This window comes from Brachyhypopomus gauderio, chromosome 9 (genome assembly GCF_052324685.1).
Source record: "Brachyhypopomus gauderio isolate BG-103 chromosome 9, BGAUD_0.2, whole genome shotgun sequence".
Classification (NCBI taxonomy): Eukaryota; Metazoa; Chordata; class Actinopteri; order Gymnotiformes; family Hypopomidae; genus Brachyhypopomus; species Brachyhypopomus gauderio.
In genome coordinates, this window is record NC_135219.1 from 411,218 (window position 1) to 423,638 (window position 12,421).

The window sequence follows — 12,421 nt, forward strand, 5'->3', positions numbered from 1 at the left end:
GGATGAATGCCTCTATCCCGAGTATGCAGAGTTTTAAAACCGTCAAGATGCTGAGAACTGTGTGAACACACATAGAACAGTTAGACTGGATAGAGGGTCTGTTGGTATTTGAGTGCAGATTAAATAGAAAGTGGTTTGACCTATGATGTAGCGTACTGGGGAGAAACAGTGTGTAGTCTGAAGATCTGATGGTTCTTTAACTCCAGTTGTGACAGTTCCTGTAGGAGACACTTCTGGAGACGTTCTTGATGTCCATGAATGTGTCCCAGTTTCCCTCACTATACAAACAAATAACATATGAAACCAAAAACATCACAGACACAGTCACCTCTCTCCACCCTACACCCGTTCCTCAGGTAAAATTTCATTCTTATACTGGCCAGTTGATAGACTTGCTGGGCCCAGGGGCATGAAGTCTTCACATGTACCAGCCTTTACTACCTCTTCAATTATTCAATCAAGCAATCACATAATCCTTTAAATTAATGTCTTATTGAACAAGACAAAATACTTTAATAAAAACTGTAGCAAACCCCACAAATTTACAGTTACATGAAAAACAAGACAAATTATATTCTCAGTTCAGTGGTCAGTTCTGTGTGTCTGCGGTGGTTTTTCCGTGTGTGTGCTGTTCTGGTCTGTGTGGGTCAGGGATTAAGAGTTCGGTCTCTTCACTACAAACGGATCGGGTCTCCAACTTTACAGAGCTACAACGTTGTTGTTGTTTATTTATCGTCATCTCTGGACTCAGAGTCAAACCCTGCGCTCTTTTAAAAACGTCTTCATATAATCTCCTTCACCTCTGTGATCTTTCTTTCTTTTCCTCGTCTTTTCTTTATTGTGCTCCAAAATTGTCCATTTTTATGTATCATCTCTCTAGATCAGATGTGTGTAGTATCAGAAATGTCAAAACTCCCGCTGCTGTCGCCGACCAGCAGTGTTGGGAACGTTACTTTAAAAAAGTAGTTATAGTTACTCACTACTTGTTCAAAAAAGTAACTGAGTTAGTAACTGAATTACTCTATAATAAAAGTAACTCGTTACCAGGGAAAGTAACTATTTGCGTTACAGTTAAAAAAAGGTTATATGCCAATTAATTAAGTTTTTTTTTAAAGCAGTTTTCACAGTCAGTTGAAATGAGTAGATCAGAAAATTGTTTAACTTTTGATATTTATTGCACATCCACAGACCAGTGCAGGATAAAATCCTTTAAAATCCCAAATCTTTGGGGAAAAAAAAGCAAAAGTAAACAGTTACACTATATAAAGTGCATTTACATATATGAAATTAAATTAAATTCTCTCAACCTGAGACAACAGGTTTGTTTACAACAGAAGTAAACTTAACAATAAAACCTCTATTCTTAATTAAATAAATCAAATACCCAGTCTGGTAGACATTCAGGAACTTCAAGTATTTTCTTAAATAATGTTTATATCGCCTTGAAAGTTCTAGTTTTCTTCGGCTTGCACCTGACGCCATTTCGGCCTCTTCTCCGTTTGTTAGTGATGCGCGGATCGATACTGAAATATCGATTCTATCGATACCAGGTCTTTAAGTTCTAAAATCGATTTTCAAATCAAAATATCGATACTTTTGATACTTCAGTCATTTGAGGTAATGCAAAGCACTAACAGGAACACTGTGGAAGTAACTAAAATATTGAGATCTTGTCTAAATTATATGCGGTTGGTGGGAACTACTTTTTCTTCCGCCTGGGTCAGTGCATAATGTGTAAGTACTGCGGCACGCTCACACAGACGCTCACTCAGTCTACTACGGCGCTGTACGTACGCTATGGCGGAATGCAAGAGAAGTCATGTGTGGAGCTATTTCAGCCCCACAAACAGCCAAGATGCTGCTTGTGATTTGTGTACAAAAACTATAAGGAGTTGTGGCAACACAACAAACCTTGTTAAACACCTTAGAGTAAACCACAAGGCCCAATATGAGGCTTTCAAGCTTAGGCGGACAGAAGAGAGCACTGTCAGATGCTGCTAATGCTAGGGCAAGACAGACATCTCTAGCGGAGTCCTTCGGCTTCGGTGCCGCAGGCAGACACTATCCAAGTACAGAGGGAGAAAATGTGAAGCCTTAAGCAGCACTAAGCGCTGTTACTGTTAAGAGTTGTTCAAATCAATACCATAAATATGGTTATGAAGTAAATAACGAAATAAATGCATGATTCAACAAAAAGCTGCCTAAGTTTAGCTTAGAGTAAAAAATATGTTCATCACTGGGTGATTTATTCAGGCAAGGTTTGCTAACGAATTGATAAGTATTTATAATTGATAACTATAAATTACTTAAAGTAGATTACATATACAAGGTCTTTTCAAAGGCAGGAGAGGTTCTGAGCAAAAAATGGAACAGACTAAAGGGGAAAACAGTAAATGTGATATTGTTCCTCAACAAAAACCTGTAAATTAAGTGTTATTTAGATATTCAGTATGTTCATGTTAATGCAATATTTCAGGAGTTCTATATAATTAAACACTAATTTATTTTAATTGTTTTATTATTTTACTTATTTAATTTTTTTTTGCATGTTTGAAAACAATTTGTGTGAGCGTTCTCTGTTTTTTCTGTTGAATTAGTTCTGTTATAGTGTAAATGAGGCTGCTACCTCAATATACTTTATTTAAAATAAATAAATAACATATCTTGTATTTTTAAAATGATGCTATGACTTGAAATACACTACGTTTTTTAGATTTACGAGACACATTAAGTGTAGTTGCACAAGGTATCGGTATCGGATCGGTATCACCGATACCAGCCTGAGTTTTACTCAGTATCGGATCGGAAAGGAAATCGCTGATATCAAACATCACTACCGTTTGTGTCGTGTCACTCGCGTGCTTCGGCGCGCGTGTAAAAACACTGGCTCTGATTGGCTATCATAACGCTGCCTTAGCCAATCGCTTACTGACTTGTTAAGTTAAACAGGTGTTACACCTAGAAATGTGTCCTACCGGGATCTGTTACTCCTCACTAGCCTGGGCAGCGGTCCGCTCGCATTAGTATATCAATATATAGTAACGTACCGCTTTTAATGACCAGTAACGTAAACGGCGTTGTAATGACAGGAAAAGTAACTAATTATATTATCCCGTTACTGACAAAATGACGACGTTACCTAACGCCGTTATTCGCAACACTGCCGACCAGCAACAGTCAGTGCGGATCAAACCATTTGTCTGTGGGACGCGGGGGTGTTTGCAGTAAAAGGAAAATATGAAGATAGTTAATAAAAATTTTGAGCTGATTTTAAGTGCAATTCTTCATAGTAATGAAACAATCCAATATTAGATTTAAAATAATAGAATTAAATATAAAATATATTTATAGGGTTAATCATGGACGTAATTTTGATTTCAAAAGTGGGGGGGACATGGATTCGTAGCTATTTAAATATTTGGTTTTAACCGTAAAAACTGGGGGGGACCAAAGCCGGCTTTTGAAAAAGTGGGGGGGACATGTCCCCCACGTCCCCCCCCAAAATTACGTCCGTGGGGCTAATGTTTGGGCCCCCTCTGGAAACAGCACCCCCCCCCCCCCCCGACAGGCTCGCTCTTACACAGTAAAATATTCAGTCGTATATTTTACTAAACGGCAAATCAAAGTATGTTGTAGGCTATATACATTGTGATGACAAAAACTGACATAGGTGAACCTTTAATCGGTCAGTCATCTTCACACACTCACACTGCAATGAACCCAGGGTTGCCAACTCTCAAGCATTGAGCGTGAGACACACGCATTTGACTGTCTTCACACGCTTACACGCCACACTTCCGATTTCTCACGCCGAAATAAAAATCTAGTTTATTTACCTCTGATCCATATCTATGATTCAATGAGTTACTAATTCGCTCTGGCGCCAACCACTGGCGATCGAACGATCGCGATATAATACTTAATTTGTGTCCATTTTACAACCCCCGTCAACAACTTACGTTCGCCACCCCCCCACCCCCGTCATGTATATTTCAGCGGTTTACCTGAAACATGCAGAGTGAAGTCACTGGTAGAGTGACCTATATAACTCCTAACAACAAGCGTGTAGAGTCCCTCATCCTTTTCTCTCAGGTCAGTTATGAGCAGAGACAGATTTCCAGGAGAGGTTTCATTAAACCGCTGAACTCTGTCTCTGTAGCGCTCATCACTAAACACATCAGTCAAGGTTCCTCTACTCCGAGTCCACCAGGAGAAACTCTGAGGTCGTGTCTGCAGGTCAGTACAGGAACAGGACAGCAGGACTGAGCCTCCTGTGTGACCTTTGACCTTCATGGTCATATTGTCAGAGAGCATGCAGCCTGCAGAAAGAGAGAAAGCTCCCACATTATCATCACTCAGAGAGAAAATATTACAATGCTACTGGCTATAAGCCTCCAAATGCAGGTTATAAACAATCCAATAATTCATATGTTACATGTTTAGTTGAACAGATTCTGTAGGTGTAGTCTAATACCAGGGTTGCCAACTCTCACGCATTGAGCGTGAGACACACGCACTTGACTGTCTTCATACTCTCTCACGCCACACTTCTGATTTCTCACGCCGAAAAACAAAAATCAATTTTATTTACCTCTGATCCATATCTATGATTCAATGAGTTACTAGTTCGCTCTGGCGCCAACCACTGGTGATCGATCGATCACGATATAATACTTAATTTGTGTCCATTTTACAACCCCCGTCAACAACTTACGTTCGCCACCCCCCACCCCCGTCATGTATATTTCAGCGGTTTACCTGAAACACGCAGAGTGAAGTCACTGGTAGAGTGACCTATATAACTCCTAACAACAAGCGTGTAGAGTCCCTCATCCTCTTTTCTCAGGTCAGTTATGAGCAGAGACAGATTTCCAGGAGAGGTTTCATTAAACCGCTGAACTCTGCCTTTGTAGCGCTCATCTCTGAACACTTCAGTCCAGGTTCCTCCACTCCAAGTCCTCCAGATGAAACTCTGAGGTTGTGTCTGCAGGTCAGTACAGGAGCAGGACAGCAGGACTGAGCCTCCTGTGTGACCTTTGACATCCATGGTCGTATCAGAGAGTATGCAGCCTGCAGAAAGACAGAAGGCTCCCACATTATCATCACTCAGAGGGAAAATATTACAATGCTACTGGCTATAAGCCTCCAAATGCAGGTTATAAACAATCCAATAATTCATCTCTGTTACATGTTTAGTTGAACAGATTCAGTAGTTGTAGTTTAATGCTGTTCTTAATAAGGACATTTCTACACACAGTCTAAACTAGACAGACACAACGTCACTAATGTGAACAACACTGAACTCAGAATTGAGTCTCAGTTTGTTTCTAAGAGAACAGATGAAATAACTGATCCCACCTGCAGTGATGTGGAGCACAACCAGCAGAAGACACAACCTCTCCATCCCTGTGTGTGTTCTCAGACGATCAAGTTCCTCAGAATCACACCACTTAAACCCCCCCCCCCCACACACACACACACACACACGCACACCTACATACACACGCTCTCTCTCTCACATTACACAGCTAACTGGCCAATTAAATGTACATGAACTGCTGTGATATTCCAACAGTTTAGTTTGGCTCTCACAACATTTGTAAATTTCCATTTAATGACCAATGACCATTTATTCGTTCATAACAACCCTTTACAAGAAACACTGTAAATGTACATTTAACAACTCTTGCTGTCCACTTGCTTGACTCTGCTCTGCTGTAGCAGTTTTGCAGTGGTGGTTGGTGGTTTTAATTCTTAATGCTGCTTCACTTAAATTAGTTCTGCAGGGTGAGATGTCTGTGTTTGGAACATCTGTGGTCAGTGTTCATTCACACATATAGTGGAAGAGTTATCGTGCCGTCAGACAGGATCATGTATCAGACTTTTAATCTACAGCCCAGTTCTCTGAGTGTTGTTACTCAACATAGTTTTTCACGACAAGAACATTGTTATAGTTACAGTAAAACTAAAAAGTACAAAAAGTACACAAGACAGCTTGGAGCGAGCAGCAATAGAATCCACTTCATGAATCATGTTTTCGAGAAACATGCAGATCAAAACTAGATCTGCTAAAATAACCCCTGAAGACGTGTTTCAGCAGTGAAGTTAGAGACACCACAGAGATTCTGAGTCTGAAATTCACACTTACTCACACGTTACAGTGGAGAATAATCACAAAGTTGTTTGAATTTTAGAATAATGAAAATGCTGTGTGTAGAGAACTGAATGAGTGTATTGCAATGAAAGAAATTGACTGAAAAAAAACGAAATGTTGCATTTAAAAATGTAAACATTTAAAAATCATAATACTGCTGTTTTACTCCAAAGTGTCAATAGGGTTATTATTTTCTGTGATCCGGGTCCGGGCACGGTTCCCTGCTGAAGCACGGTTCGTTTGACTAGTGTGATCGCTCCGAACCGTGCCCGGGCCCGCTTGAAGAGGTGGGGCAGGGCACGATTCGCGAGGCCCGCTTGGTGCCTCGTGTGATTGGTTCATTTTGTCGGAAATCAAATATGACGTCAGTGATGCGACGCTCACGTTAAACAGTCATGGCGGCAAATGACAAATGATAGATAAATCTGTGCTTGCACCGTGTTTCTGCACTCCCAAAACGACTCCAAAAATACAATAAAAAGAGAATCGTGAACTCCATAGTGTTGTGCGAGCGCGCTTTTTTCCCAAATAAAGTCACGTTGTGATGACGTAAGCGTGCTCGGGCACGGTTGATGAAGCCAGTGTGAGTGCAGGCCAGAGGGGGGATAACCGGGCCCCAGCACGGAACCAGCAAACCGTGCCTAGTGTGAGTACACCCTTAGGGAAAAAACATTTAGGTGTTGATGCATCATCACATCCTCATAAAATACACACTTATACCTTTAAAAAGCCAATGGTAGTGCTATTCACATACTAGTCAGAGGAATAAAATGTTTTAAAGTTCAAACTAATCCCTCAGTAGACCACAGTGGGGAAGCGGTTAAGTACTTTTAGAAGTGGATTTAACGATGAACCTGCACATAAATGCACATGTATGTTCTGGACGTCAGCTGTTAATGTATTTGAGGTGTAAATGTTTGAATTACATGCTAACACAATGCATGGGAGGTATCAACTTAACATAATGTTTCATGTTAGTTACAGTAATGAAACTGATGTTATAGTTAAAGAATGATGTAAAAGTGACAGAACGCTGCTGTTTCACTGGTTCACACTCAATAACGTTCATGAACATGGAAGAAGGTCCAGTGGAATTAGTGTGATCGACTATTGTCGCCCCCTAGTGGTGATTTAGGGATTATATTTATACGTACAAGACATATCGTCACATGTACATACGTTTCTCATTTTCTATACTTCCTATCTGCCAAGTCACTGATGTGGTGACTGACCTGCTCCAGGACCACAGTGGCCATACTGAGTCACGTGGTCTCTGTTCTGTCCCGCCCACTGACCTGTTATGCCCCTCCCACCTGCTGACACTGCAGGGGTGTGGAACCTCATGAGTTTGTCACCTTTTACAATGAGCCTTTACAAACGCGCTTGATTTGAAACCTACAAGCTGTTTTTATAGATGCCCTTTTAAACCTGTTTCATGTGTTTCTTAGTCATAAATTACCATAGTTTACATTAGGCCTGTTGTGTGTGTGTGTGTGTGTGTGTGTGTGTGTGTGTGTGTGTGTGTGTGTGTGTTGTGGTGGAATTGATGGCACAGAATTCGAGGTCTTATAATATATTAAGCAGTATTTATTTGATAGCAAGAGAGTTACAAAATATAAAAGTATAAAAGTATGATGTGAAGCTTACGCTTCATGCAGTAACTCTGAACTGTCTCTCTCAGTCCAGATTCTTATAGTCAAAGTGTGTGTGTAGAAAAAACTAAGGATGCCTGCTTCCCAGGAGCAGTTATCAGTTTCCCTAGGATTCAACCTTGGGTGCTTAGAAACAGATAAGCAATATTATCACTAACTCTGCTGCTGCACAGAAAACTTCAGTCTTACAGAAAAACATCTTCAATATGGTTACAGTTAACTACTAAGCAGTACTTTTCACACAGACCGTGCTATAGTGTCTGCATGGACATGATTAACATGAATCACACATGAATATAATCAATATTTCCTTCACATTTCCCCCTTTGATTCTCTTAATCATTCAACATAATCTTCATGCAACAGTAGTCATTCTTTCAGAAAGCTTTAGGAATCATCTGGTTCTGCAACCCAGTCGTCAGGAATGAAGGAGTGGAGCAGATGGTCTGCTGGTTCTAGCAACACTGCTTTCACCTGCTTAGACACAGTACATAGACTTGTACAAAGACAAACTTTTGAATTAGTTGTTCATTCAATAGGTGCATCTCCAGCTCTGGGGGTCCGTTCAGATCAGCTCCCTCTCCATCAGGGGCATCCCACTCAGGTAGGTGGAGACAGACATCACCTGGATTCCAGTCACGTTCGATCTTGTTGAACTGAGGTCCGAGTTTGACCACCAGTAAACGTTTCAGTTCTGATTGGGTCGGTCTACAGGACCGAGCAAAAGCCACAAGTTATTCTCCAAAGCACCGTCCTCCTATGTCAGATGGTTTGTCCATACCCTCGCCTGCTTTCATGATGTCATCAGAAGTCCAGTGTCTGTGCACCATGATAACTCCGTCCAGGCCGGAGACTTCTACCATCGGGAACTGTGTGATCACTGGTTCGGGCGTGGTTATCATCATCTGGTGGGCTGCCTGATTGGCAACGGGCACCATCTCATACCATGATCCAGTGTGAGGGCCTGGTGCTGTCATAAGGCCTCCTCCCTTCACTGCGGTTTGAAGCCTGGTGTGCTTACTGACAGGGGAGAGTACGGGGGCCGAGTCTTCTGACAGTTCACGTTGTTGTGCATTTTCTAAGGCAGCTCTGGCGTCAGCATATGGCGGTGGGTGTCTGTTGTGAGGCGGGTGTGGGAGTGGTGCAGCTGCAGCGGCTCCCTCTCCCCCAGGTACTCCGGGTGGTGGGCGAAGTCTCGTTGGGGCGGCATCGAGGTCAGGATCAGCTAAGGAGACACACTGGGACACCTTATTAGTATTTTCTCCAAGCCCTACCTGCCTAACCTTCTTTTGCATATTAGCTCTCTTTTGAGCCTCCTCTAACCAACACTTGCAACATATCTTCCTTATTGTCATCAAAATACGCATGACAGCATGCTTTCTTATTATCCTTTTTAGGTCTCTCTTGAACCCTCTGTATCAACTTTCCCAAATACACCACACTCAGTGAACCACTTGGCGCAAACCCACAATTTTCTATCCAGTATGGAACATGTTTGCAGCAGTCAGTACCATAAAGTCTATTCATCTGTTCAAAAATGCTATTGGGATGTTGGCTGACATCAAAGGCATATTTTTTACTGTTACTTAAACCCATCCTTTAAATGTTCAAAATACAAATTGCTATTAAAAATACAAATTGCTATCAAAAACACTTATTTACTGCTTAACATATATTGGATCTCAATTTAGTTCCAACAATGGCCGTGAATAGGTCCCTCCTATAGCCTCGCACTGAATCGACCCGGGTCCTTATACGTTAATGTACGTCTACAAGAACGGCCTTTTCTCTAGTTAGGCGTCTAAATAGGCCTATTCTCTTAATAGGCTCTTTATTACTCCCAGAGTAATATTCCTTTCCTATTTCAATGCAGGCAGGGACGCCTATTCCGTGGAAAACTACAAACAAGTTTTTTATTCACTTACGATTGTGTGCCACCACCACGTTCTTTTTGTTCGTTGGATGAGGCGGGAGTCGTCAGCGAGGTCAGAACTTTCAGCTACACCCTGGCGGTACTTTCCCTTTAGCTTGTGGGGTTCCCGTCGTCCAGCTCAGTCCCAGACTGAGGAGTGTCCTCGGTGAGCTTCAGTTCATTCCTCCGCTACGATCCTCGCTCATCCTGCCGACAACGCCAAATTCTGTGGTGGAATTGATGGCACAGAATTCGAGGTCTTATAATATATTAAGCAGTATTTATTTGATAGCAAGAGAGTTACAAAATATAAAAGTATAAAAGTATGATGTGAAGCTTACGCTTCATGCAGTAACTCTGAACTGTCTCTCTCAGTCCAGATTCTTATAGTCAAAGTGTGTGTGTAGAAAAAACTAAGGATGCCTGCTTCCCAGGAGCAGTTATCAGTTTCCCTAGGATTCAACCTTGGGTGCTTAGAAACAGATAAGCAATATTATCACTAACTCTGCTGCTGCACAGAAAACTTCAGTCTTACAGAAAAACATCTTCAATATGGTTACAGTTAACTACTAAGCAGTACTTTTCACACAGACCGTGCTATAGTGTCTGCATGGACATGATTAACATGAATCACACATGAATATAATCAATATTTCCTTCACAGTGTGTGTGTGTGTGTGTGCGTGCGTGCGTGCGTGCGTGCCAATACCCCAAGAACCAGCAGCAGAATTTCCACATCAACATTTCGACATGTGCAACCACTGTACTCCTTTCTTGTTTAACAGGCCCCAGATCGTCCACTAGAGGGAGCCATTATGGCTGCTGTGTGTTTTGTGAGTGTCATGAACAGGAGGACAGTGGTAGTGTTTCACATCAGTCACTGTGTGTTCTGGGTTTTTATTCTTTAAAATGCTGTTTGTCTGTTTTGTTTTGTGAGGGTTGATGTGTGTCTGCTCCACTGAGCTGTTTGTTTCTTATAATAATGATGCGGATTCCTGTTTTCAGCTGAGGTTAAATCCAGCAAGACTGTACAGTTCTCTGTACACAAGACACCTGTGTGAGTCAGAGTACAGTAACACACTGTATGAGTGATGATGAACTGAATATTGAAGATGAATCATTAATGTCTGTCTCTCCTCCTCCCACCTGAATATAGTACAGCTGTAATAATGGGACTACTGCACCTTGAAGGTGTTTCACTTTGTCCTAAAGTTCACCAGTCATGAATGATTATTGTCCATGTTTAAGTATTTATAAAAGTTGTTATGGACGTATTAAGGAGACAGTCTTCATACACAATGACATGTTTGTGTTTTGCAGTCTGAATTCACCAAAATTCCTCCACAGACATCAAGTGACGCTAACGCACCAACATCTTAGTCAGATGTTACACTATAAGACTCAACTTCCTCGTTCTCAGACCATCAATTAACCACTTAACAGTGGTTATAACATCATATAGCACCTTCAAACCTGTGGGAACCTACATTGAAGATACAAAATGGTACAAAATGTCCATCAGCGTCTACACTTCCTGAGTTTGTGCTAATGTGGTCGGTAGATCTGAGCAGTTCCACAGAGACAGAACAAACCAGCTCCAGTTTAAGACCTTTTATTATCTTCTACAAGATCTCATCTGGTATGGATAAATAAGTCATACTACAAACACAACCTTACTCGACAGGGACGTAACACGTACAGATTTAAAAGCCTGAGTAAACTAAGGAAAAGCACATTTAGATGACGTTCATGTGTTATTTGTGTTTTTAAAATTGTGCTATTGTGGTCGTGTGGCTGAGGCAGTTCTGTCTGAAGTAAAACACACGGCAAATATTCCAGCAAAAGTGAAATTTTATTTTCAACATTCCACAAACTTCATCACAGTCAAGCAGTTTAACCTTAACTAGGTGTTCACAACTGTAGGTTCTTCAGTTATACGGTGCACTTTCAAATGTGCATTCTCCGTCATGTTCATAGTGTAAACAGTTACCATCACACGTTTATCAGCCTCTACATCAGGGGTGTCAAACTCATTTTCACCAAGGGCCACATCAGCATAATCGTTGTCCACAGAGGGCCATATGTAACTTATAAATGTAACTACTCCTTAATGTTAAATAACTGAACGTATTACTTATTCAAGTTACAAATATTACATATATATTTGCACAGATATAAAATATATATATGTTTGCTTGTTGTTGTTATAACATAAATCCTTTTGAATTTTGTAGGTTATGAAACCTACATTACTCCATCAATCAACAAACTATCCAAGTGAATAAAGAAAAATAACATCAAAGATATCATATTTACTTTGTTCAAAACTTGAAATATCAAATAACTGTGGTTGTTGCTTTTGCCAACACATTCTGTTGAGATTGCAGTTTGCCTTTTAATTCTTTGGCAATTTGTTGTTTTTCTTGATGCCTAATTTTGGCATACTTATCTCCGTTTTAGGGCTCAAATGTCGACTTAGATTGTACTTTTTGACAACCGCCACCGCTTCATAACACAAAAGACATACAGGTTTTTCTCCTTGAAGCACAAACATTTGCTTTCTTGTCTTTCTTGAAACACACTTCTATCTGCATCGATGTTTCTCTTCCTGGACATTTGGGATCATTATTTGTATTTATCAATTACACTTATTGGGAAAATCACATCGATATAGAAACTGCAGTGTCGAGATGCCGTCACTTC

At 40.9% G+C, this 12,421-nt stretch overlaps 1 protein-coding gene across 1 annotated transcript in view; it reads right to left on the reverse strand.

Moving 5' to 3' along the window:
* The window catches only part of LOC143523608 (transcriptional protein SWT1-like), a 136,979-nt gene that overhangs the window by 30,251 nt on the left and 94,307 nt on the right, over positions 1-12,421 (reverse strand). The window lies entirely within an intron of this gene.